This window comes from Mustela erminea, chromosome 15, assembly GCF_009829155.1.
Source record: "Mustela erminea isolate mMusErm1 chromosome 15, mMusErm1.Pri, whole genome shotgun sequence".
NCBI classification, from domain to species: domain Eukaryota; kingdom Metazoa; phylum Chordata; class Mammalia; order Carnivora; family Mustelidae; genus Mustela; species Mustela erminea.
In genome coordinates, this window is record NC_045628.1 from 37210461 (window position 1) to 37238015 (window position 27555).

Below are 27555 nucleotides of genomic sequence, written 5' to 3' on the forward strand. Positions count from 1 at the left end.
TTTTTTTCATTCCCAACCAACACTGTGTTTAAAATGTGCATCCTATCTTGAGACATCGCTTTTCAAACACATTTTCTCCAATCTACTCCTCGAAAACTTATTTGAATACACAAATTGACTCTTGGATATGCAAATGTACATCACAGTTTAAATTTAATTTAATTTGATTCCATATAAAATAAAACCAATGATTAAATTGGTCTTTTTATTGTATATTTACTTTACTTTTGCTAACAGAATGCACTGCTTAAAGAGAGACACTTCTGGTGTTTGCAAATGTGTCCTGATTTGCATGCCTGGAAAAAATTGCAAACAACTCAGTTCTATTAGTCAATACTTATTGATCACAATCAGAGTTAGTTATTCAGGTATACTGATCATAAATTATAGCTATAACATTTATTTTATAATAATAAATTACAACTTTAATTAGAAACTGTCTTGTGATTTTTTCATTTGTAAGGATCTCTTTATTGTTATTTAGAGCTCTTCTATGTAATCAATACTCTATTAAGGTTTCAAGTTAATAGTCTGTATGAATCAAAAATTTAAAAGCTGTCCTCAATGAAAAAATCATTATCATTATTATCTTGTTGTTTAATATTTATTATGCACCACATTTCTTCACTGAGCTTTGACATTATTTATTTTCGTTTTAAAGGTCTCAGTAAAATACCTATAATAAAAATGAGAAAATTTTCTATTTGCTTGAGCTTGAAAGGCAATTATTTTTAAACTTGGGGTTCTCTGCATTCTGAATTTACTTAAAGTTTTATTTGAAGAAAGGGGGCCAAAACAGTTTAGCTAAAAATTTCAGAGATTTCTAAAGTATGAAAAATTCTCTTATATTTTTTGCTTTTTACTTTTATATTATTATAAATCACTTAGTAATCAAAATAATTAGCAACAGATACTGTCCTCCATTCTCCCAGACTAGAGTCTATATGTTGGTTTCACTTTTTAGAATAATATGTTGCAAAGGCAATTACATATTCACAAATCTCCATGTTCTCTGATATATTCCCAAATTCACACAAAAACCATACAATGGAAATTTTGTATAATTTTTAAATACAGATATTATTAAGATATAATTCTTCAAATAAGTATTACTTGAGGGTAAATTATGTGGTAGTTACCGTGTTATCCTCTAAGGGATGTACAAAATGAGACTACCTTTGAATTAAGCCAAGAAAGTGAAACACTTGCATATAAAACATAATAAATAAGACTGTCGCTCTCGACCCGCAAGGACGACAAGAAGCCTGGTTCGGTGTTAATGCCTCATTCCCTTTATTTAATGCTTCATCCGCCTTTTATTTCGTCAACTTCCTTAGCTTATATATAGCAGGGTGACCAATAAGGGGCCAAGCAATAGGGAGAGCCAATGAGAGTCTTGTTACTATGCTGATTAAATTTGAAACAGCCAATGACTATGTCCTCCTTTAGGCGGGCTTCACCAGAAAGTTTGTTGTTTACTTGCAGCGTATTTTGCTGGCAGTGAGCCAAGTGCCGTCTTGTAATGGCAGGGACTTTCCTGGCCGGAGGCGGTCCCCGACATCACTAGACAGTAAACAAATGTTTACATTGAGGTAAAAGGAGCTCTTATTGACAGTTAGGGACAATGGGAACAAGCCCAAGTGAAAAACATGCACTTGGGCTGGGAGGCCTAGGTGGCTCAGGTCATGATCCCAGGGCTCTGGAATCCAGTTCCACATTGGGCTCTCTGCTCAGCAAAAAGACTGCTTCTCCCTCGCCCACTCCTCCTGCTTGTGTTCCCTCTTTTGCTGTGCCTCTCTCTGACAAATAAATAAATAAAATCTTAAAAAAAAAAAAAAAAAGAAAGAAAAAGAAAAAGAAAAACATGCAGTTGGGGCACTTTCTGTTGGCTGTTATTGTTATGCTGATTCTCTGACAGAGCAAACCCAGGATTCAGCCCAATATATACAAGCCAGGCTTAAAACAAATTCCACAAACCTGATGACCACGGCTCCAAGGCACTAGTGAGTTCCCTGAGTTGCCTACCAATATTACTCATTCAGGAGGAGGACCTTCTGACCAGGCAGGAGGTGGCTTGTCCAACCAATTAGGAGGAGACATTTTTTTTTTCTTTCCTTATTAGCATATTGGGCCAGCTTGGGAACTTGAGCAGGAACTTTATATAAGCAGGGCCTTCCCCTGTGTTGCAGAGGTCCAACGAACTACTCTGTTAACGCTACGTCTCCCTTCAGTTCCAGATATAGCTCCAACAAAGCCTTGCTTGTGCCTTTGACTTTGGGGTCCAAACTTATTTCTCTTCCTTCTACGGTTATTGCTGGGCCCAAGACCCCAACTCGGGTTCTTGGTTCTCTGACCTTCATGAACACATACAGTTGGTGAAGGCTGGAGAAGCTATTCTGGAACTCATTTGGATTAACTACAGTTCAACAAACAAGCAATAAGCAATGTTATGTTCAGTTGAGAGCAACAGAGAACAAAATCCCCCAATGGTTTAAAACACAAAATATTTAGAAGTGTGCAGTCCAGAGCTGATAGGGCACTCTGCCTCACAAACTCCTCACAGACCCAGAATCTCTTCATTACTCTGCACCCCTAAAGTGCAGCCCCTATCATCTTAGTCCAAAGAATAATCTACATTCCAGACATCAGGATAGAAGAAGAAATTAAAAGAGGACAAAGGTCATATATATTTTTGGTTTTGTTAAAGAATAATCAAGACTGCCTTAATGTTAATTTCAGCTTGATTAAAATTTAAACAGATGTTTTCCTGACTGTAAATCCCTAATCTCTTTTTTGTTAGAACAATTACTTTAGAAACTTCTAATTGCAGATTCTTCCTCTGCTCCTTTGAAATGTATGTAAATCTCCCAGCCTCTAGCCAGTTTTACAATCTAGAAATGTCTTTCTCAGGGACCTGGAGCCATCCTTTTCAAATGTGATCAAGAAAGATAGCGCTCCTATTTCTCAGTTTCTATGGGACTTCTGGAGCCTTACTTTGATGAACACCAGTTAGGAAACACAGATGATCTAAACACAGAGAAAAAACACTTGCAAACTCAGGAATGACTCAATGTGCTCAACACATCCCAAAGGTCAACTGACCCCAAGGAAGTCTGGTTCTCTACTACTTTCTACTACTTTCTCCATTGTTTAAAAACCCTCCTGCCTTTTGTTGTGGTGGAGTTGAGTTCATTCTCTCTTCCTTATTGCAACAGTCTTGAATAACATCTCCCTTGCCTGTTTAATTTTCTTCCGTATAATTTGTCTTTGACAAGCAGTTTGCCACAAGTTCCCACATAATACTCCACCTCATCAGATTGACCAGAACTTTGCTGCTAGGCCACTGGGAAATGTAGTCTTTCTTTTGAACAAAAGAAATTTTTTGAATAAAAAATTTTATTATTGTGAAAGAAAAAAGATAATTGACAATGGAGGCAGCTAACAGTCATTACCATGCAATCATTTACTTAGTAACTTATGTGCAAAAATAATAAGAGATGAATATCACTTTTTGGCAGTTCTTAAAATATGCAGTACTATTTTCAAGGTTCCTCGTGTTTTATGTCTTTCTTCTCTTATCCACTTACCCTACAAAATTTAGCTTCATAATTTAAAAAAAAATGTTTTCAATTGTTTTTTAATGTTCTTTCTTTTCTTTTTTTTCTTTCTTTTTTTTTTTTAAATTTTCATTCCATTGTTCACTAATTGACATTGGACACCGTCTTGTGTTGTGTTGAGTCATGTACATTGCTTCAGTTTTTAACACTTAAGTTCCTAACACTTTTCCCCAGTGTTAGGAACAAAAGCTTATGGATGGCTCATGTTCAGACTGTCATGTGCTCATCCTTGATCAATTATTGTGGTCAAAGGGATAGAATATGATGATTATTTTTATGTTCATGTGACACATTCACCCCACTAAATGGACTTATTTCATCAAATCCATTTAGGCTTTACTCAAAGAAATTCAGGAAACTTTTACTAAAACAAGGGAAAATGTACTGAAACTGATTTTTTAATGATTATGTTTTAGGATTCTTTCTTTTGCTCTTTTGATATCTCTCTGTCTCCGTGTCTCCCTCCCTCCCTCCCTCCCCTCAGTTCTTTACAACTGACCTATACTACTGGATTTCTAAAGCTTTAATAAAGTGTTATAATTGGTGTTAAAGGAAGTTTCTTTGGGTTACCTCTCGGTTTCAGTGTAGGAATGCAAATAAACCTTACTTGAAATTACTTTAATGCTTTCTTTTTCCTTTTTAAGATTTTTTTTTTTTTTTTAATTTATCTGACAGAGAGAGCTAGACAGCAAGACAGGGACCATAAGCAGAGGGAGTGGGAGCCCAACTGCAGGGCTGCATTCCAGGACCTCAGGATCATGACCTGAGCTAAAGGCAGACACCTAATGACTGAGCCACTCAGGTGCCCCACTTTAATGTTTTCTAAACAAATAAACTGTGATCTTTTTGAGATGAAACAATGAATTATATTTTTCAGTATATGCCTAGCCTTGAAAGCAATGCCAATTTTTGTTTGCTGAATGCTAATCTGGTTTAGGAAAATGAACATAAAATGTTATTGGCTGTATTACCTTTGAATGCTTAAATTTTATATGGTAATTAATGATAAATATGATCATTACATTCTTTATTAATCACATATTAATTTCTTAATTTTAAGGGTGAGCAATTGTGCTACGATTGGTTAACAATGACTCTGGACCAGAATAAACTCTACTAAATACAACAATGCTCACTGAGCATGGACTTAACCAGAACTACCATGAATTTGCTCTTTTTCCAGTAGCAAATATTCATAGTAAAAATATCTGAGCTAATTAGTCAAGAACTAAAAGAACTTGGATTACAAAATTAGAGTGTACTAGCCTATCTGGCTCTCCATTTTGAGAGTCTTTACACCTAATTCATCCCTAGATCTTTATGATTTATTTTTACTCCACAATTTATCTCTTGTTGCAATGCTGCCTTGCATATTACTTCCTGGAAAGCAGATTTTAATGTTGTTGTTATATTTTTTGATAGTCTTAAAAACTCATTTCTTATCCCCATTTCTCATCTCGTCAACACTCACTTAACTTGCTTTTAAGTATTATTTATTTATTTAAATTTTCTTTAGCATGTATTTGAGATTTTTTATATACTTACAGTACAATGGTTATCATGAATACTGTCTTTATGTGGTAATCCTTTTTTTTTCCCCAAAAAATTATGCTCAATAAGCCAAATTGGGGAAGAAAGAATGCTATGAAAGACATGATAGAAAGAGAAAAAAATAATTGTGGATATAAAATAGATCTCAATAATGTCAAAAAGCCACTTTGAATTACAAAGATGAAGGATGGTCATTATAAGTCAAGTTTAGCATTTAAAATATAATATTTTAGAATTCCATTTCTGGAGAATATAAGGTCTTTGGTCCTCTTGCAATGGCTAGCTAAACAGAAGTATAAATAAAGAGCTTGTGGTTATTATCAAGATCAAAATCTCAAGAGAAAAGTTGTGTATGATCATCTATATGGATATTGAAGTCATTAATATATAATACAGATTAAAGTTGAAATAATTGTGAGCTCAATTCAGATAGCACATGAGAAGAGAGATAATAAGATTCATTGTTATTAAACCTAAATTGTTTTGATGAAGGACAAGGCATGATTAGCTTGCGCTGAGATTCCAGGGGGTATAGGTGGAAATTTTAGGAGGAGATAGAGGCTGCAAAACACTGTCAATATGTCAGTTTGTCCTAATTGGCAGTCTAGAAAGAATGCTATTGGGTTGCCCCTCAGGATTCCAAAATTTGGATGAAACTATCACAGTTGGGCAAACAAACATAGAACCAACTTTCTGAGACCAGATAGTAGCAGGAGAGGATTCTTTGGTTTTATAATCTTCTGGGGGAAAAAAAAAATAAAATATATATATATATATATATATATATATATATATATATATATATAGCACCTAGGTCATTTGGAGGTCTCATACTTCACAAGTAGAATTAGTCTTTCCAGGCAAAGTTGTTCAGTGCTTCTTTATAATAAGTCATTTTAACAGATAGCTAAAAAAGAAGAGGTTTCAGTTTACCTTTGCTTACTGCACTGAGTGAGTGAGATTGGAAAACATCAAGGTGCTCCCCTCATAAACTCAAAAACACATATTACACATGATGCAATTGAAGGGGCAAAGGCACTAACATTTTTTGATTCACTATATTCTTGGAGTGCAGAAAATGCTTATGTTATCTCAATTAGATAATAAATTACTGGTGGCAAATATGGGTCATATATTCACTTTTAATAACATATATGATACACAAAACACTGCTATGTTGGATCACAATTGTCATTAATAAATAAAATTGAGCATTAAATATGTAATGTTGCATTCTTTGCATGAGAAGATAAAACTTCAACCAAATCTGCATTGTCAAGAGTTAAACTTACAGATACACATGATCACAAATACTAATTGCTGCTTTTTTTCAGAAGACACATGTTACATTCTGTACCTTCTATTTACTCATTTTTTCAGCAGAATTTTCTTTGAATATTTCATTTTTATCTAATTATTTTATTATTTAGGGTAAATGCACATTATTTTACCTTTTACTGATAGGCTCAGTTATATACTGCTACTTTCCTAGTTTTTGATTATCTATGTGTTTACTTTCTTAGTCTGTCTTAGAATCTATTTTAATACACTACCAACCATGTACAAAACAGCTCAAGGAATAGAAATAAACAATTAATGTAATTGATACTTTAGGATGAGTACTGGAAATTACTTAACATCAAGAACAAGAAGGGGTCTAGATAAGAAGAGAATGTAGAAAACACTAAGACAGGAGTCAGAAGCTATTATTTAATAAAGAATTTGCAAATGAAAACATAATGAAAATGAATTCTAGATAAGTAATAGCACATAATGGGATCTAAATGCTGATTAGAAGTTCTGAGATTTAATTCAAATAGTTATTGGCTATCCTTTTAAATTCCCAAATGAGATGTTTATTTAATCAACAAATATGTGTATTTATTCATGGAAAAAATCCATACAAATGCCTGATTAGTGTATAATTTGCAAAGAAACTCCTCTCTCTCTCTCTCCCACCCCCCCTTCTCAAAGAAGAAATCAGTCCAAGAGCAATACAAACTATAAAACTGTGTAATAGTTAATAACTCAGTAATACCAGATAGTAAATGAATCACTATGTGTTCTTCAACAAATTTCTATACTTAAAAATGGGGATAATTATACAATTCATTAATAGAGGTTTTGACAGGATTGAATGAAATAATACATATTCTGTTTTAACATTATATTGTGGTTGAGGACCTATCTCTGACATATAAATCAACATCACCAAGCAGTATCTTTTGAGGGCTCCTTCTTTTCTTTTTCACATATTGATATTATACTGCCCAGGATATCTTTTCTATCCATGCTCATTGTCCAGATAAATAAAACTAGTCTCTGTCTTTAGATATGATCTGTATATTTTAAAGCTTTCCCTTTTTTTATCTTCAACTCATATTTTTCTTCAATCCTCTACACTGTTATTATCAACTTTTCTCCACAGTGCCTCTCATTAGATGGCTAATCGATGTCTTAAAACTTGATAGGTCAATAACCGAACTCCCAAACTTCTCTTCCAATACCTAATGCAAACTCAGCCTGTCATACTTCAGTTGATGACATCCCATCCCTCTAATGGTTCAGGCCAAAAAACTTAGTGCTTTCTTTGAATTCTCCTTTTTTCCCCTCTGCTATCATTCAATACATCTGGGAATCCCCTTGGTAACTCTTTCAGAATAAATCCAGAAGTCTTTTAATATTCCAATGCATTCTGGAATAAGCCATAACCATTTCTATAGCTGATTATAGTAACAGCTTCCTAAGTGGAAATGTGGCTTCCACATTTGTCCCCTAATGGCTTATTTTCTATCATTTTCTCAGAATACAACTGAAAACATGTCACTCTTTTCAAACTCATAGTAAAAGTCAAATATCATTATCTTTTTGGCCCCATCCCTTGGCTACACTCCATCGTACTCTTAAAATACTTTTCTTACTCTAGTTTCATAGCATTTATTATGTTTCAAAATGTTTGATGAGTTATAAATTTAATGTGTTTATTATTTTATTCCTTCTCCCTAACTAGAGAAGAGAAGGAAACTCCACATGGAAGGAACCTATGACAGAGTCCTTCACTGGCATATCCCAAGAGTCCAGAATTGTGTCTTAAATACTGTAGGGACAAAATCAGTATTTGTCTATGAATAAGCAGTGACAAAATATTATCTAGAGTATGCGTGTGTGAGTGACTCAGTCAGTTGAAGACCAACACTTGGTTCTAGCTCAGGTCATAATCTCATGGGTCGTGAGACTGAGCCCCATGTCTGGCTCTGCACTCAGCACAGAGTCTGCTTGAAAATTCTCTTCCTTTGCCCCACTCTCCGCTTGGATGCATGTGTACAGCCTCTCTCTCTCTCTCTCTCTCTCTCTCAAATAAATGAATCTTTAAAAATATATATATATAATTTAGAGCTCAAGTATTTTGTTATTTTTTTCAGTATCACTTGATTTTCTGAGTTTTGACTGAGCTATATTGTTGTAAGAGTACATAAATTGATTTTCTAGTCGCTATACTGTATTTGTCTGACTAGCCTATTGTTGGAAAGTAAGAAACTGGAGGGCAGGGACTACATGTACCTTGTTGAATGTGGTCTTGTATAATCTAGTACAGTGGCAAATTCATAAAAGCATTCAAAATGTTTCTGATGACTGTGAAAATACTGACTCCTTCGAACAATATTATCTCTTCACGAATGAGGTATACAAATTAAAATTTTCAGAGTTTAGAATAATGTAATGTATGTAATGGTTTATATATACATAACATAGCATTTTGAAATTCTGGGTGCTCTTTGGAACATTTGAAAATAAAATGATATGAACACATACTTTTGACCTTAATCTCAAATGTCCAATAATTATTTGCAATGAATATATGAATAAATTTTCTTCATCCTAGTAGATACAGCGATAATTTTCACAAGTTAGTAAAAAAATATAAAATATAATTGTCTTTTTAAAGGTGGTTCTATCCTCAACATAATATTTTAAGCATTGCAAGGTATGTCATTAGTATAATCAAGAAAGCCTTATTAGTTACATAAAATTTTATAGTATATCAAAAACAAATTAAAATTCATCAAGCATTTCTTTTTCTTTAGTAATTCTGGAATTTTCACTTTCATATTACTGTTAATTCTTTCAGTATTTTTATGCAAAATAAAGAACATATTCTTTTAAAAGTGTTTCTATTCAAAGTTAGAATTATCTGACATGTATTTGCAACTTTAGGTTTGGATTTAGCAAAGGTGTCTTACTCTATTAGGACTGCTAAAACAAAATACCAGCCTGGGCAGCTTATAAACAGCAGATGTGTATTGCTCACACCTCTGGAGGTTGGAAGTTCAACATAAGGGTGCCAACAAGACAGGTGAGAGCCCTCTTTTGGGTCAGAGGCTTCTCATTTTATTCTCATACGGTGGAAGGGGCGAAGGGGCTCCTGACATCTTTTTTATAAGAGCACTAATCCCATTCATGAAGCAGCCACCCTCATGATTAAATCACTTCCCAAGGGCCTCACCATCAACATTGGGATTTAGGATTTCAACAATCTTTTGGAGGACATAAACATTCAGACCTCAGCAACAGATGTTTCAAATTTCTTTTCTGCCACTTGCTGAATAGATGTTATATAACATCTATATAACATCTATTATATATATATTATATATATATATATATATCTCCATTTATTTGAGAGTTGTCATAGTATTACTGGGTGTGTGTGTGTATATATATATACACACACACATATACATATATATGTATATATACACACCCACACATACATATATATGTATATACATATATATGTATATGTATGTATGTATATATATATATACATATATATACATGTATATATATCCATTTATTTGAGAGTTGTCATAGTATTACTGGGTGTGTGTGTGTATATATATATATATATACATACATGTCATAGTATTACTGGGTGTGTGTTTGTGTATATATATATATATACACACATATACATATATATATGTGTATATATATATATACATACATATATATATATATACACACACCCAGTAATACTATGACAACTCTCAAATAAATGGAGATGCATACTAGAAACCTAGTTATTAACAGTTTCAGAAATTAGATGAAAATTTGAAGACATAATTTGTAGAAAAATGTCAGCAGCACTGACCATATCTTCAAGCCTTTCTATATTATTTACGTATTTTTCTTTCAGACACTCAGGTCTTTAATTGCAAAACCATCAAATTACTCAAATATAGGGGCGCCTGGGTGGCTCAGTGGGTTAAAGCCTCTGCCTTCGGCTCAGGTCATGATCCCAGGGTCCTGGGATCGAGCCCCGCATCGGGCTCTCTGCTCAGCAGGGAGCCTGCTTCCTCCTCTCTCTCTGCCTGTCTCTCTGCCTACTTGTGATCTCTCTCTGTCAGATAAATAAATAAAATCTTAAAAAAAAAATTACTCAAATATATATGAAATATACATTATATATGAAAAATGCTATGTATCTATATACATGGTAATTTAATGGTTATCCTATTTTAACCATTATATCTGATACATATATATATATATCTCTGGTTGTAGACAGATTAATGCCCCTTGGAAAGAGAAAGAACAAAAGACAGAGGAGGAGAGAGGGAGGTAGTTTTATTGTGAATATGGCTTTAAAGTATGGGAAATCCAAATGAAAACTTACAAAATAATCACATTTGTTTTGACCTTATACAGAAGTATGTGTATGTTAAAGTTAAGCTCATGTGATTTATTTTTAAAGCACAGCTATGTGTATTTTCCATTTTCCTGTGATCCAAAACAAAGATGTACTGTTGGCTTTATCTCCATGTTATTATTATTTTTTTTTAGCTTATATAATATAGGTGAGTTTGGTTTATGTATGTTGTATTATTTAAATTTGTTGTTTCCATAAAGCATTTACAGAGTTGATTTAGACAACTAGTTTAAAAAGTCCAGAAAATGTGAAAGGTGATGTCTTGATTGTGTTTTCCCTTTATTCTGTGATTTTACTAAAATCTCTTAAATGTATGAATGTATAGAGAATTAATGTATCAAGGAGTATCAAAGCATTATGATATGCAAAGGTTTTAAATGTTTGCACTGTTAACCCTTGTAGTCCAGTAGCTGAATCTAATGAGTTATTTGAGTTCAAATAATTTCTTTTCAAGTTACTCTTACTCTCTTCATTCTTTTTTTTGTTTTATTATTATTAAGATACAATTGACAGGTAATATTGTGTAATGTCAAGGTGTACAATGTGTGTTTTGTTACATATATTACAATATGATTACCACCAATATAACATTAGCTAATACCCCTATTGAGTCACACAATTATCATTTCTTTTATGTTGTGGGAACAATTAAGATCAAGTCTCTTAGCGACTTTGAAGTAAATAATGTATTATTGTTGATTATAATCACTATGCTGTGTATTTCCAGAACTTTTTTTATCTTCTAGTTGCAAGTTTGTAGCCTTAAGCACCTCCTGAATTTCCCCATCCCCAGCCTTGGTAATTACCATTCTCCTTTCCTATGAGTTCAGCTTTTTTAGATTCCACATATTAAGTGATAAGATATAGTACTTGTCTTTCTCTGTAGACGTCTCACTTAGCTTAATGCTCTCAAGGTCCCTCATCTTGTTGCAAATTGCAGGATTTCCTTCTTTCCCATAGATGAATAATACCCCATTGTATAAACACTACATCTTCTTTATCGACTCATCCAATGATATACTTGGGTTGTTTCCATATCTTGGCTAATGGAAATAATGCTACAATAAACATGGGTGGCAAATTTTTTTTTTTATATGCTGCTTTCATTTCCTTTGGATATGTACCCAGAAGTGGGATTGCTGGATCACATGGTAGTACTATTTTTAATTTTTGGAGGAACTTCCATGCTGTTTTCCCTATTGGTGGAACCAATTTACATCCTCAATGAGAGTGCACAAGTGTTCCCTTTGTCCACATTCTCACCAATAATTATTGTCTCTTACCTTTTTCTGATAATCATTTAACAGATGTGAAGTGATAACTCACTGTAACTTTAATTTGCATTTCCCTGAAGATCAAGTACATCTTTTCATGTACTTGTTGGCCAGGATGTCTTCTTTGGAAAAACATCTATTTGGATCCTCTGCCCATTTGTTAATTGGGTTGTTTCTCTGTTAATTAAGTTGCATGAGCTCTTTACATATTTTATCTGAGGTATGGTTGTAAATATTTTCTCCCATTCTGTAGGTTGCCTTTTCATTTTGTTGATGGTTTCTTTCATTGTGCAGAAGTTTTTTAGTTTGATACAGTCCTATTTGTTACTTTTTGTTTTTGTTGCCTCTGCTTTTGGTGTCATAGTCCCTCCCCCCCAAAAAAAAATATATTACCAAGATCAATGTCAATGAGTTTCTTTTCTGTTACTTCTAGGAGTTTTATGGTATCAGATCTTAGGTTTAAGAATGTAACTCATTGGGGCACCTGGGTGGCTCAGTGGCTTAAAGGCTCTGCCTTCAGCTCAGGGCATGATCCCAGGGTCCTGCAATCAAGCCCCACATTGGGCTCTGTTGTCAGCAGGGAGCCTGCTTTCCCCCTCTATCTCTCTGCCTGCCTCTCTGCCTACTTGGGATCTCCGTCTGCCAAATAAATAAATAAATAAATAAAATCTTAAAAAAAAAAAGAATGTAACTCATTTTGAGTTAACTTTTCTGAATGGTATAAGATAGTGGTCAATTTCGTATTTCTGCATGTGGTTATCCAGTTTTCCCAACACTATTTGTTGAAGAGACTATCTATTCTCCTTACCAAATATTAGCTGTATATTCAGGGAGTTATTTCTGACCTTGCTAGTCTGTTCCATTGGTGTATGAGCCTATATTTATGCCAGTACAATACTATCTTAATTACTACAGTTTTGTAGTTCAGTTTGAAACCAGGAAGAGTGATACCCCCAGCTTTGTTCTTTTTTCATGTGATTATTTTGCTATTTGGGGTCTTATAGACAAACTCACAGCTAATATCATATGAACAGTGAAAATGCTTAAAGCTTTTCCTCTAAAATAAGGAACAAGACAAAGACAAAGGTGCCCATTCTCACCACTCTTATTCAACATAGTACTTAAGGTCTTAACTAGAGGAATTAGGCAATACAAAGAAACAGAAGGCATCACATTAGAAAATGAGAGGCAAAATTGTTATTATTTGCAGATAACATTATCTTATATATATAGAAAACCATAATGATTCAACCATAAAACTGTTAGAAATAATCAGGGAATTCAGTAAACCTGCAGGATTTAAAAATCAACAGAATCAGTTGCATTTCTAAACACTAACAATGAATACCTGAAAAAGAAATGAAGAAAACTATTTCCTAGTAGCATCAAAAACAATAAAATACTTAGGAATAAGTTTAAACAAGGAAATGAAAGATCTATACAATGAGGGACGCCTGGGTGGCTCAGTGTAAGGTTAAGCCTCTGCCTTCAGCTCAGGTGATGACCTCAGAGCCTGGGAGGAGTCCCACCTCAGGCTCTCTGCTCAGCAGGGAGCTGGCTTCTCCCTCTCTCTCTGCCTGCCTCTCTGCCTACTTGAGATTTCTGTCTGTCAAATAAATAAAATCTTAAAAAAAAAAAAAAAGATAGGTCTATACATTGAAACTACAAGACGTTGGTAAAAGAAATAAAGAAGACACAAACAAATGGAAAGGTATACTATGTTGATGGATTAGAAGAACTAATATAGTTAAAATGTCCAGATTACCTAAAGCCATCTCTCTCTATCAGAGTCCCAACAGCATTTTCCCACAGAAATAGAGAAAATAACCCTCAAATTTATATGGAGCCATAAAATATCCCAAATAACCTATGTTCTGTTCATTGTTATGAATTTTAAAAAAATTTTAAGATTTATTTATTTGACAGAGAGCGAGATCACAAGTAGAGAGACAGGCAGGGGTGGGGGTGGGTGGGAAGCAGGCTCCCTGCTGAGCAGAGAGCCTGATGCCAGCCTCAATCCCAGGACCCTAAGATCATGACCTGAGCTGAAGGCAGTGGCTTAACCCACTGAGCCACTCAGGCGCCCCAAAAAAAATTTTTTTTTGAAGGAAAAATTTTAAATTGTAAAAATTACGATCAAGCAAGCAAACATTCCTGATTGTTAAAGATAATAATCAGTAGGGCTAACAGCAGCATACAGGGATACTTTTAGCTTCCAGGGCAAAATCCAAGGCTTCCACAATCTTGTAATAATCCCTACAGTCACCAAAGTTAAGGAAGATATATATTTCATCAATCCTAAAAAAACTCTGCTCTGTGTATGTTGACTTTTCATATGGAGAGGGAGATGAAATGAAGGGTGAATTTCCAGTTTCAGTGGAGAATGAAAAGCTGGAAACATAAAACTAATGGTTATATGAGATACAATGTTAAAAATAAATGGTACCTAATACAAATTATATTTTAGCTACACTCTTCATTTGTTTTGTTTGTTTTAAGTAGGCTCTCTGCCCAGTGTGGGGCCCAACATTAGGCTTGAACTTATGACCCTGAGATGAAGACCTGAGCAGAGATAGAGTCAGATACTTAACCAACTGGGCCACCCAGCAACCCTGACTTCTTAAAAATACATTTTATACCACAAAGGGTACTGATAAAATATTTAGATATCAACATGTATGAATTAAATTTGTATTGTGTGTCATTTTTAATGACTTTTTACCACCTCTATCCCTTTTGGAAGTAGAGTAAATATAAGAAGACCAGAAACCTGAATTGGTTACATAGATTTTAGACTAATAAATATGTTAACCATTCAACAATGGTGTTTAGATTTTTAAAAATTTCATGGAGAAATAATTTAAGTGTAAAAATATGTGGCTGTTAGAGCATGAGTATATATGAGTATTGTAAAATCATTAATGAAATAGTAATTAATTTGAGTAGTTCTTAATAAACTTCTGAGTCTTATGCATAAACCTTGGCAGGTGTTAGACAACATGATAGACTCTGAAATTCTGCCAGATGCCAATGATAATAACTACTTGACAGTGATAAGTATAAAATGTTAGCAGATAAAATTACTTCAAGTAGATTATTCCTGTCAAGCCTCAGCTGGCTGAAACTCAGAGTGAATATAACAGTTGCTTTGATGTCCCCTAGGGTATGCTCTGGGAGAAAATGTGGGCAGAGAGTGGAAAAATTTCCTCTAATTTCTATGAAATTTGTGTTCTGTTCTGAAGAAAAGAAAATTGAGGACAACATTATACATTATTACATTCCATTACTCTGAAATAATGTGCAGACTGTTAGTGTCTTGTGCTGTTCTTGACTTTAAACAATCCCATAAAATAAGTTCTATGTATCCCTCAATGTGAAAGTTTGCTTTAATTCAAATGTTCACTATTTTCATCTTCAAAATTCTGGAAAAGAATAAGGATGCATTATGCTAACACCTTTTGGTGTTATGAAAATGAAATCTATGAAAATGAAAAATCTAATAAAATATTTGGAGAAGCTTGTACAGTATATGAAACAAATACATAAATTCATCTAATAGGGTGTTTTCCACATTCTTTTCCTCCACTGCAGCATGTAGGTATCACACATTCATTGGTAACGAAGCAACTGTTTTAAACTCAGGTTTACACTAAGATCTGATTTAGGAGGTTAAGATTTGGAATTAAATTGTGCCTAACCCAGTGGAAAAAAGAACAAGTCAAATGCTATATAAATAGGATATAATTGGGGCACCTGGGTGGACTATTGATTTAGGCTCAGGGCATGATCTCAATGTCCCATGAGTGAGCCCTACGTCAGGCTCCCCAACACGCAGTGGGGTCCACTAGAGGATACTTTCTAGCCCTCTGTCCCTCCCCCTCCTCACTGGTGCATGGGTTCTCTCTCTCTCAAATAAATAAATAAATCTTTAAAAAATAGGATAATTATTTTTTAATTTTAACATACTCTAACGTTACATAGAAGAAAAAGTACAACTTGTCTAGGCTCAGTTATCATAGTCTTTGTCCAATTCATAGGAAACGAAAGGTAATGAAATAGTTTTGGCAATAGTATCTGAAGTCTTCAAGCATTTGTGTTTCTATTATATATCTTAATAGAGCTCTTAATATAGAGTTTGTTTAAAACTAACAATTCTCTCCCATCTAAGAACTAAGATATACAGGATCTTAGTTCTTTTTCTACTTTTACATTTGTGTGGATAGATACTGAAATTTTATAGATATTAAAACAACAGGCAACACAGTGAGGATCATAAAAACTCAGTAAATTTTGCTCTTCGGCAGTAATTCTCATTTTTTTCCATCAGAGCAGAACAATAAAAATGCTGAGAAAAAAAAAATCTTAATAGGATATACGGCAATTTCCAGGCCTGAAGACTAAGTTTTCATCTTTTCTATAAGCTAACCTACCATTACTATATTCTTCTGAGTGGCAGAGCTGCTTGTGCATGTGTCTGTATGTGTGTGTTTGTATCTGTGCGTAAATGCAGGAGGAGATTTGTAGACCTCCAAGACTCTTAGTGAAGTTTTGGCTTTCCTTTTTTAAAATTTTTATAATATAAAAGAATTACAAAAGAATTCACTTGCTGAATACTTAATGTACAAAACAGAAAATGTGGGATCCCGATTAATATGTAGTTAATTATTTCATTTATAGCTCAAGGGTAGAAGGAGCTCTCAAAGATTTATTTAGTACATGAAGTATTCAAAACTTAATGAGACAATAAACATTGGTTTTATACAGTGAAATCTGAGTACAATAAAGATTATTATTCAGGCATTACATCACATAAACTTTTTAGTGTTTATAAATCACTATAACAAAAAGTAAACACTCTTAAGATGCTCCCTTAAAGACTGCATTTGAGGGGCACTGGGGTGTCTCAGTGGGTTAAGCCTCTGCCTTCACCTCAGGTCATGATCTCAGGGTCCTGGGATCGAGCCCTGCATTGGGCTCTCTGCTCAGTGGGGAGCCTGCTTCCCGCCACCACTCCCCACGCCTGCCTCTCTGCCTACTTGTAATCTCTCTGTCAAATAAATAAATAAAATCTTAAAAAAAAAAAAAAAAGATTGCATTTGAACTCCTTGTCCAGCATTCCTATCCCTAGTTGCTGGCCACCCCATCTAGTAAACTGATATCTAACTAGATTCTTATGACTTATCTTGTAGTAGCACTGGTGGATCTGTGTTTGTCACACCAGATCTCCCTGGAGAGGAGAACTTTACAGATCTTTCCTTTTTGAGCATTCTCTTCTACTTCCTCTGGAGTCACAAAAGCAACATGGTAACAGGGCTTTATGGGTTGTTTCTTTCCATAATCAAAACAGATCTTTCATTGTCCAAAAAAGAAATGACAACAAAATACTTTCTGCATATCATTATCAAATAAATAACTCCTGTGGTCATTACAGCTCTTCATGTTTTATTAATTTGCCATTTCATAAATATTACTGTTAACATTATTCTATACATCCATCTACACATCAGTTTCTCTGATGGACCATTTATAGGTGTCCTCAATATACTAATAGTGAAATAAAATTATTTCAGAAAAAAATCATTGAAGAATCATAAAAATCTATTTAATTTTTAAGTAATACATGTATTTGTAAATATAACATGTTTGATATAAAGCAAAATGAAAGAAATACTCCTGATCAACCACCTAACCAACCCATAGAAGCTTGCCTATATCTTTACTGCATAACCTCTCCATTTCTTCCCTGCCTCTCCCTATGTCACCACTAATGGAAGTTTTATTTTTATACCTCATAAGCATATTTATTTATTTATTTAGCACGTCTTTTTTTTTTAACATCTTAATTTTATTTTTTTTTCAGTGTTCCAAGATTCATTTTTATGTACCACACCCAGTGGTCCAGGCAATATGTGTCCTCCTTAATACCCACCACCAAGCTCACCCAACCTCCCACCACCCCCCTTCAAAACCCTGTTTGTTTCTCAGACTCCACAGTCTCTTATGGTTTGTCTTCCCCTCTGATTTACCCCAATTTACTTTTCCTTTCCTTCTCCTAATATCCTCCATGTTATTCCTTATGTTCCACTTATGTGAAACCATATGATAATTGACTTTCTATGCTTGACCTATTTCACTCAACATAATCTCCTCCAGTCCTGTCCATGTTGATACAAGTTGGGTATTCATCCTTTCTGATGGAGGCATAATATTCCATTGTATATATGGACCATATTTTTTTTTATCCATTCATCTGCTGAAGGGCTCTTTCACAGTTCTTTCCACAGTTTGGCAAATGTGCCCATTGCTGCTATGGGAATTGGGGTACATATGGCCCTTTTTTTCACTATGATCTGTATCTTTGGGGAAAATACCCAGTAGTGCAATTGCAGGACCATAGGGTAGCTCTATTTTTAATTTTTTTGAGGAATCACCACAGTTTTCCAAACTAGCTGCACCAACTTGCATTCCCACCAACAGTGAAAGGAAACAAAAGTGAAAATGAACTTTTGGGACTTCATCAAGATAAAAACTTCTGGCAGCAAAGGAAACAGTCAACAAAACATGGAGGCAACCCAGGGAATGAGAGAAGATATTCGCAAATGACACTACAGACAAAGGGCTGATATCTAAGATCTATAAAGAACTCCTCAAACTCGGCACCCAAAAAACAGATAATCATGTCAAAAAATGGGCAAAAGACATGAACAGACTTTCTGCAATAGCCATCAGGGAAATTCAAATCAAAACCACATTGAGATACCACCATACACCGGTTAGAATGGCCAAAATTAGCAGGACAGGAAACAACAAGTGTGGGAGAGGGTGTGGAGAAAGGGGAACCCTCTTTGTAAGCATTTTTAAATACTTTAAACTCATATATGTATTAAAAATAATATACTGCTATTTTGTGTTTTTTTTGTAAAGCTTTGTAACTAAAAGATTTTACGTGTTATTTTACAATTTTCTTTTTTCACATAATATTGTATTTCTCTAGTCATCCATGTTACTCCCTATAGTTCTTATACACACGATCTTGTAAAATTGAATATATATATAACCTATGTCCCAGCAAATTTATTCTTATGTAGGGGGGAAGAAAAGAAACCTTGCTCATGTTCATTAGTAGATATGTACAGAATTAGGACACCTGGATGGCTAAGTCGGTAGTGCTAAGTGCTGCAGAATTGTTCACTGCAGCATTAGGCATAACATCAAAAAACAAACTAGAAGGAAGGCAATGCCCAAAAAACTGAGAGAATTTGAAATTGGATAAACTGTGGCATATGTATATCATAACATATTATGCAACGGTAATTTATTTTTGAAATGCAGAAATAAATAGTCCTGAAAATGTTTTTTTAGCTAGAATAAACTTCTGATAAAATCAGAGTTATATTCAGAGCTATATTCTAAAGGTATCACTTAGAAATTAACAATCTCTGACTGGAATGGAAGTACTCTCGGTTTTTAAACCTGCCTAGTCAAGATCAGTCTTTCCCCAGTCTCTCATCTCCCTTTTATTAGCTACTTTGTTAGAGATCCGAATGACCTTACTTTGATCCAGCGCTGCTTTTCCCCAGGTGCTTCTATCTGCAGACAAAAATCTTTCACAGAGTCCATATAGCACTATCAATTATTGATATAATATAGATCCTACAGCTGCTCTACTTTTATAAGTGCTCTAAACTAACAATGAAAATGTCATAAATAAATAAATACCTACCAGGAATTTTCCTAGTTAAAGAATCTATGCTGGAAAAAAGGAACTCTACAGGTTTTTTTGGGGGGGGCAGTTGAAGTATTTCAGCTTGAGTTAGACATTGTTTCCTATGAGGTTTGGGGATGAATTGCAGAGCAGGTCAGAGTTTTTGCAGGAAAAGGATGTTGCCTATGATAGTGTAAAAGGGTCCTTAAGGGATACAATATGTCTACAATATGAATGATACACTACATACATTAGGATGAGGTAACCAAGAAGATCATTTTGAAATTAAAAGGTTAACTGTTATGAGAAATGATTTTTTTACTAAAATAAATTTAATACTGCTCAACATAATGCTTATAATATAGCATTTCTATCGCCATGCTGGAAATTTGGTGCCAGAGACGAGACTAAAAGGATGGAGAGGAAAGAAGGTAAGGACCCAGAAATATGGGACACTTTGTCATTCTTTATTTTTTCTCTTTTTCTTGGTGTTAAATTTCTTATTATAATTCATCAATTCAGAGAATAATAATTCATGGTGCTTACTGAATAAATACTTATTGTGCTTGGTATTACAAATGCACATGAAAATACAGTGGTGAGAAAAACAGAAAAGGTACCATCCCTTATGAAGTATATATGCTACTACTTTTTGTACTTTCCCATTCTGTGAGTGACTAAAGACACAAATTACTAGATAAATGGTCAAAGATGTTGGTCTTATAGTTAGATTACATTGTTGAAAATTGAATTATGATTTTAGTATAACTATTTTAGCTACACTTATGGTAAACCATGACAAAGAAATTACAGTCAAAACACGGATCAGGAGAATGAGCAGAACTGCAAAAAGTAAATTTATAGTAAAAAGCAAAATCTATCTATTGCTTAATTTATCTGTTGACACACATGCACACATATATCTGTACATGCCTACATTCATACATATATACTTCATATTACTGGAAGTTTCAGCCTGGCTTTTTAAATTTTTTTCAAGACATGTACATAATTAGCTTTGCTTAAGTTTGCTTCTTCTGGGAAATCAGGTGTGAGAATGCAAAGGCAGACAAATAAATAGAAGTAAGTAGAGAGTACATTTTTTTATTGCTTGAATTTAGATTCACTGAGTGAACCCTTCCTAGAGTAGAATCTGAAATGGCAAGGCAGGAAATGAAAACAACAGCAAAAACAATACCAAAAAGAAAGAAAAAAGTAAAAAGGAAAGAAAACAATGTATTTTTATTAAAAAAACCTGGTAATATAATTAAAAATGTGATTTACTTTGACTTGATTTTTGGGTGTAGCTAGGTAATGTATCAGAAAATATGTGAAGTAATAGTTGTGACTATTTGTTGAATATTCCAACTCAAAGAAGAATTACTACATAAATAATATTGACATGGGAAAAAATCCTTATAAAAACACCAAAATTAATGGAATGGAATACACACTGTAAGTGAATTAGGTTCAGTATACTATGGTGAAATCACTGGTGTCTGGCACACATAGAAACAATGATACATCCATCGTATATTCAGAAAACATGACCATGATGCAGCATGGAGAAGAGGCAAACGTAAAGCCATTGAACATTATTAAATCAAATGATTAAGTTTAATTAATCAATTAAATCAATCAATTAATTAATTCAAAAATCAATTAATTAATCAAATGATTAAGATTTAATTTCAACTGGATTTTCTGGTAACATTTTGCATTGTACTATTTACATTAGTAATTTACATTTAGAAAGGTGATAAACAAGGAGATATCATTGCCTTATTACACATAATGCTTACTGAATTGCTCAAAACAACTGTGTGTGTGTATATATATACACACACACATACATGTATATATAGACATATATGTACATATATGTTATGTATATTTAGCTATAAAGAAATGTATTAATTGTATTCTCATATAATGTAAATGCATAATGTTAAAAATTGTACAAATATTAAAATGTGTCAGGGATTTCTGTTTTTACTTTTAAATTTTATAACATTTATGTAAGAGATTTTGTGTTTTTCCACATCAATGTTTACTATAGAGAAACTAAGAATTTATTCAACTAAAAATGTAGCTGAATATTTTCTTAATATGAAAGCTATGTTATATTCTTTAATCTTTTTCATGGTAGGAATATTCCCCAAACCAAAGGAGATGAAATATGCTTATAGATAGTAACATAAAAAATAAAGTTCTACCATGTTAATAAGTCCAAGAAATTAAACTACAACAGCAGGAATAAAAAGAATTGGCTTAGGCTCCAAATTAGCTAAATTAAAAAGAAACAAAAAGATAGTAGTCAATGTTTATAATGCCTTTCTGCATTAAAAGACAGTGAAGCTATAACCTGAAAACTTTTTGGAATTCTCCTTGAAAATATATATCAACAATCTTAAAACTGTTCATACCTTTTGACTGTGTTATTTTGTTTATTAAAATATATCCCAAGGAATAATCCAAAATCCAGATAAATACCACTTTTGACAAAATTTGAAAAAGTTCAATGTTATTAAAAGATACTTAATATACTGCCACATGAAGTAGAAAAAAATGCAGTAATAATATATTGAATCCTTTCTTTTTTTTTCAATCATCATATTACATAGATGGATAAACACATTTATTTATTTGAGAGAGAGACAAAGATAGAGTGGTGGGGAGTGGAAGAAGGAGGAGAAAGAGATTTTTTTTTTTTCTTTTAAAGGCTTATTTATTCATTTGAGGGAGAGAGAGCAGTGGGAAGGGGCAGAAGAATAGGTGGAGAGAATCTTAAGCAACTCTGTGCTCAGTGTGGAGCCTGATGTGGGACTCTATCTCAGGACCCCGAGATGATGACCTGAAAGCTTAAACCAAGAGTCTGAAGCTTACCTGACTGTGCTACCCAGGAGATCCATAGCACTTATCTTTAGCGAACTTGAGGAAGTGTAGGCACTTCCTCATTCTACTCCTACTCTCTGACCATGCAAGATTGCTCTCCTTTACTGTCTTTTGCTTCTGTCTGTAATTTAAACTGAAGTGTTCTTCAGACTCAGTGGCTATTCTCTTTCTACATATTCTTGCCTATATCATTTAATTTTCTCCTAGTATGATAATAACTTCAACATCATGATTCTACCACAGAACACTTGCCTGAACTCTGAGCCTATTTTTCCCATTACAAATCATCTACCCATATGCCTCAGAGGAAACACAAGGTTAACACCCCAAAACTAAACTTCATCATTTCTCTGAAACCTGCTCTACCCTTGATATCTCTGTTTGGTGAAGAGCATCATATTTTTACAGTTGCAGAAAGGAACTTCACCCTTTCATACCATTCATACCTAGTCATCTTGAGTTCCTGTAGAATATTATTCTTCAGTAATGCCATTATTCAATTCTTTTCCCAAGAGGACCCCTTTTTAATTTTATTATTTTAAATTTTATTAATTTTTAAATTTTATTAATTCTTATTTATTATATTCAATCAGCCAATATATAAGACCCATTTTTTAAAAGTGATATGTCTTCATAGGTTAGGCCAATACCTAATATAGCATTAAACTAGCTCAACAGATGTTTGCTGAAGGTTAGATGGATGAATGAATATCTTTAGAGATATTTCTATTTAGGTTAGGAAAATTAATGTTTTTAAGTGATTTAAGTTCTGTCAGTAGAATGTTATGATTAAAAATTGACATACAAACTGAAATGGACTCCTACTTGCATAGTTATCAATGAAAATTGATTTTGCTTCCACAGTGATAGATGTTTTTAAAAGAAAAACTTCTCCTTTCTAGAAAAGGAATGTACACCATAAAGGTTCATTAAAAAACTTTGGATATTAAAATTTCCATAATTGCTATTTCTTGTTGACAAAATAATATGAAAAGGCAAACTGTTCTGAGAATCTTTGAGGACAAATTCTATTATTAATGAAGCTGATGTGGATGCTTGTTTTTCACTCAAATTCAGATTTAGAAACTAAAGCTTGTCTTGGATCTAAGGATTGCATTAGAAAGACAAACAGAAATAATTCTTTGATTTAAAAATACATACGGAAACTTCTATACAGGAAATTCACTTATTTTTCACTGCAATAAATATTTACCGAGAATTAGCATGTGACATCGTTCTTGGTACTAGGATAAATTAGTGAAAAATGAAGTTTCTTGCCTACATGCAGCTTACATTTTAGTGATGGGCAATCAACTGAAATAGACAAATATGGTAAGTCATTAAATTTTATTTTATGTTATAGAGTATAATATGGAATCAAATTAGACTTTAAAATATCAGATCAATTTAGATATTATCAGAAAGGTGAAGTATGAAAGAGATGCTCATTTGTCTAGGTTAGGAGCATTCTCTGTGATGCAGACAGCCAATGCCCAAACTGTCAGGTGACAGGAATAGGAGTGTTAGAGAAATAGCAAAGGATAAGGAAAAATATAAGTGTGGGTACAGCAGAGTGAAGTGAGGTGAAGAAAATAAATAATAAATGTACAGTGATTATAGAGAGTTGGTCCTGAAGGTACCTTTAGGGTATATCAGGACTCTGGCTTTTCTTTGTCTAAAATTGGGAGACAGTTCAGGTTTCTGTAGAGGACTGATATGATCTGGCCTAAATTTCACAGACATCTGTGGTTACTTTCAAAATACACATAAGAAAACAAATTTTTAAAAAGTAACTCTTTAAAAGACCTAGTGTGTGGTGGTTTCTGTTTCCTCAACTAGATCTTATTGGAACATGGTTAGTTAGGTAGAGAATGGCTTCTGAGCAACAGAAGGGGAAGGTGAAAGTGGAGCTGAAGCTTTCATCAGTAAAGACAGGAAAGTCAGTGAGTATTGAAGGATTCAAATTAAATGAGCATCATCATTTTTTATTTATAAAACAAACGTGGAGATTATAAGTAAACAGTATAAATAAGATGATCAGTAAAAAGTGAGTTCACAACTAGAAATATGAATTTGGAAGTTAATGACATAGAGAATTGTGGTAGAAACTTCTAATCATATAACTAAATTCCTTCTTTCCCTCCATTATAATAAAATTTTGGCTGGGACTATGCTATTTTACTAGATTTTTTTTTTAATATTTTATTTATTTATTTGACAGAGAGAGAGAGAGAGAGAGATCACAAGTAGGCAGAGAAGCAGGCAGAGAAAGAGGGGGAAGCAGGCTCCCCGCTGAGCAGAGAGCCAGATGTGGGGCTCGATCCCAGGACCTTGGGATCATGACCCGAGCTGAAGGCAGAGGCTTTAACCCACTGAGCCACCCAGGTGCCCCTTTTACTAGATATTTTTAAGCTTTCTCATCACCGGTTAAGTTCTGATCACTGGACAGAAGTATGTTAATTACAGATCAGAACTTAAGACAGAAGGCATGTTTCCTGGAAGCAATCATCCTTCTTCCCAATGATCGGAATCCAGGTATGGATTGAACCATTAAAAAAAACCCAACATTACAGGGGACTGTGAAGTAATTATCTAAATGACATCCGGGTCTCTGAGGTGCAAAAATGAAACAGTGATTCCAAATTCTAATGAGAGAGAGACATTAAATTTTATATTGTAAAAACCATTATAGTTCAGGGTCTCTTTGACTCTAAAATATAGAGATACTAGAGCCACAGATGTGTAATAAAAGTTACTTAAGGGGCACCTGGGTGGCTCAGTGAGTTGAGTTTCTAACTCTTGACTTTGGCTCAAGTCATGATCTTAGGGTCCTGAGATACAACCCCATTAGGTCCAGTGCTTAGCAGGGTGTCTGCTTGATTCTCTCCCTCTCCCTCTGCCCCCACCCCCGATCTCTGTCTCTAAAATAAATAAATAAATCTTAAAAAAAGTTATTTAAAATGATTTCTAACTTTTTGGTTCTGGGTTAATTGTACTTCAAAGAACTGTAACAACTTGTAAAAAGGGAAAGTGTTCATTCTATTTCAGACAACTATGAGAAATAACTTCCATCAGAGTCTTGGAATCAAACAACCACATTCTTCCCTCTATTTATATTTTCTTTAACTTCTTGGTCGACTTTTTTCCAGAGCTCTCTTCTGCTAAAATTAGCAAATACTGCAACTCCACTGACCCTTGCAAGCTAAAGTAAATTCAACGGAGTAAGTACACAGCTTTCAGTGATCATGATCACAGAATGTAGATCAAATGTATAATGAATTTGCTGATTTCAACATTTATTATATCCTTTTTCCCCCTCACTTCATTATCTGTCATTGATATGAAGGCATTATGGTTCATCAGTGCCTTTTCTTTTTCTTAAAGATTTTATTTATTTATTTGACAGAGACACAGTGAGAGAGGGAACACAAACAGGGGGAGTGGGAGAGGGAGAAAAACGCTTCCTGCTCAGCAGGGAACCTGATGCTGGGCTCAATCCCAGGACTCTGGGATTGTGACCTGAGCCAAAGGCAGATATTTAATGCCTTAGCCACACAGGCACCCCCATAAGCACTTTTTCATGCATGTTAACTTCCTCTATTTTTTATGCTTTTAAAAAAAATGCATAACATTATAATAGTATTAGTAGAAAATCATTGAATAGATTTATCTACATATTGACATATTCTCTTTCCCAATCTTAGTCACTTAAAATAAACAGAAGAGCTTTTCAAATATTTCAGGAATTCTGTTGACAAGTATATTTACCACATTCATCCACACTATACCTATATAGAATACATAAAAATTATGGTATTCTTAATGATGGTCTGAACTCTTCATTTCCTAAAAATACATTGTGAATCCTTGTATTGAAGTTAATCATCCCTATATATCAGAAGAAATGGATAGCAGTCACTGGATTGCAATCTTGGAACTGTCATCTCCAAGACATATATTTCCGAAAGAAAACACTAAGCCAAGGATTTTCATTCATATCAGAAAGATAATGAGTTTATATTTTCCCTAAATATAAAAATATGTACTAACTTGTGCTTTCAGCCATGAAGAAGTAACAAAGAAGGGGTTACCCTCTTTACTTAAGCAAATAAAGACCTAGAGAATATATGAAACAGTGGTTTTAGACAAAAGGCAGCAGTGGACAATGATTCCTGAAGAATGAGAGATTCCAGTCTGCAGCACAGGAAAAGAAAAAGTGAATGGAGCCCAAAGTCAAGTGACTACCATAATAGCCATAACTCACAGAGAAGAGCTCCAGAGAAAAGGGAGTTCTATAGAGAGAAAAAAAATTCAGAAATTTGCACACAGACCTGTGTCTTAACATTAAGAAGCATCAGAGAATATGCATGAGAAAATGGCCAGAAGCTTGTGAAAGAATACGTGAAAAGGATCAAGTTGAACAGTTCCTGGAGCCCACACAGGGTTAAGTATTATTTTTGTTCCCACCATCCAAAATACAGAACAGTAAAATATGGATCTTAGCGGTTATTGGGTAGAGTATTTAGAAGGACAATATTTGATAGTGGGTCAAAATTGCTGGAAAGTAATGCCCTGCCTAATGAAGTGTAAAAGGCAAAACTCCTTCCAAATAATGAAGATGTCTCACACAACAAAGGTCAAGGATATACTTTTTAAAGATTTTATTTATTTGAGAGAGAGAGAGAATGACAGAAGAGGATGAGAAGGGGGAAATTCAGAGGGAGAAGCAGACTCCCTGCTAAGCAGGGAGTCTGATGTGGGACTCAATCCCAGAACTCCAGGATCATGACCTGAGTCAAAGGC

The 27555-nt window shown here is 34.0% G+C and overlaps 1 pseudogene; it reads right to left on the reverse strand.

The window, feature by feature from the left end:
• Positions 1–2201: 2201 nt before the first annotated feature.
• Positions 2202–27555, reverse strand: part of LOC116574064 — a 55103-nt pseudogene continuing 29749 nt past the window's right edge.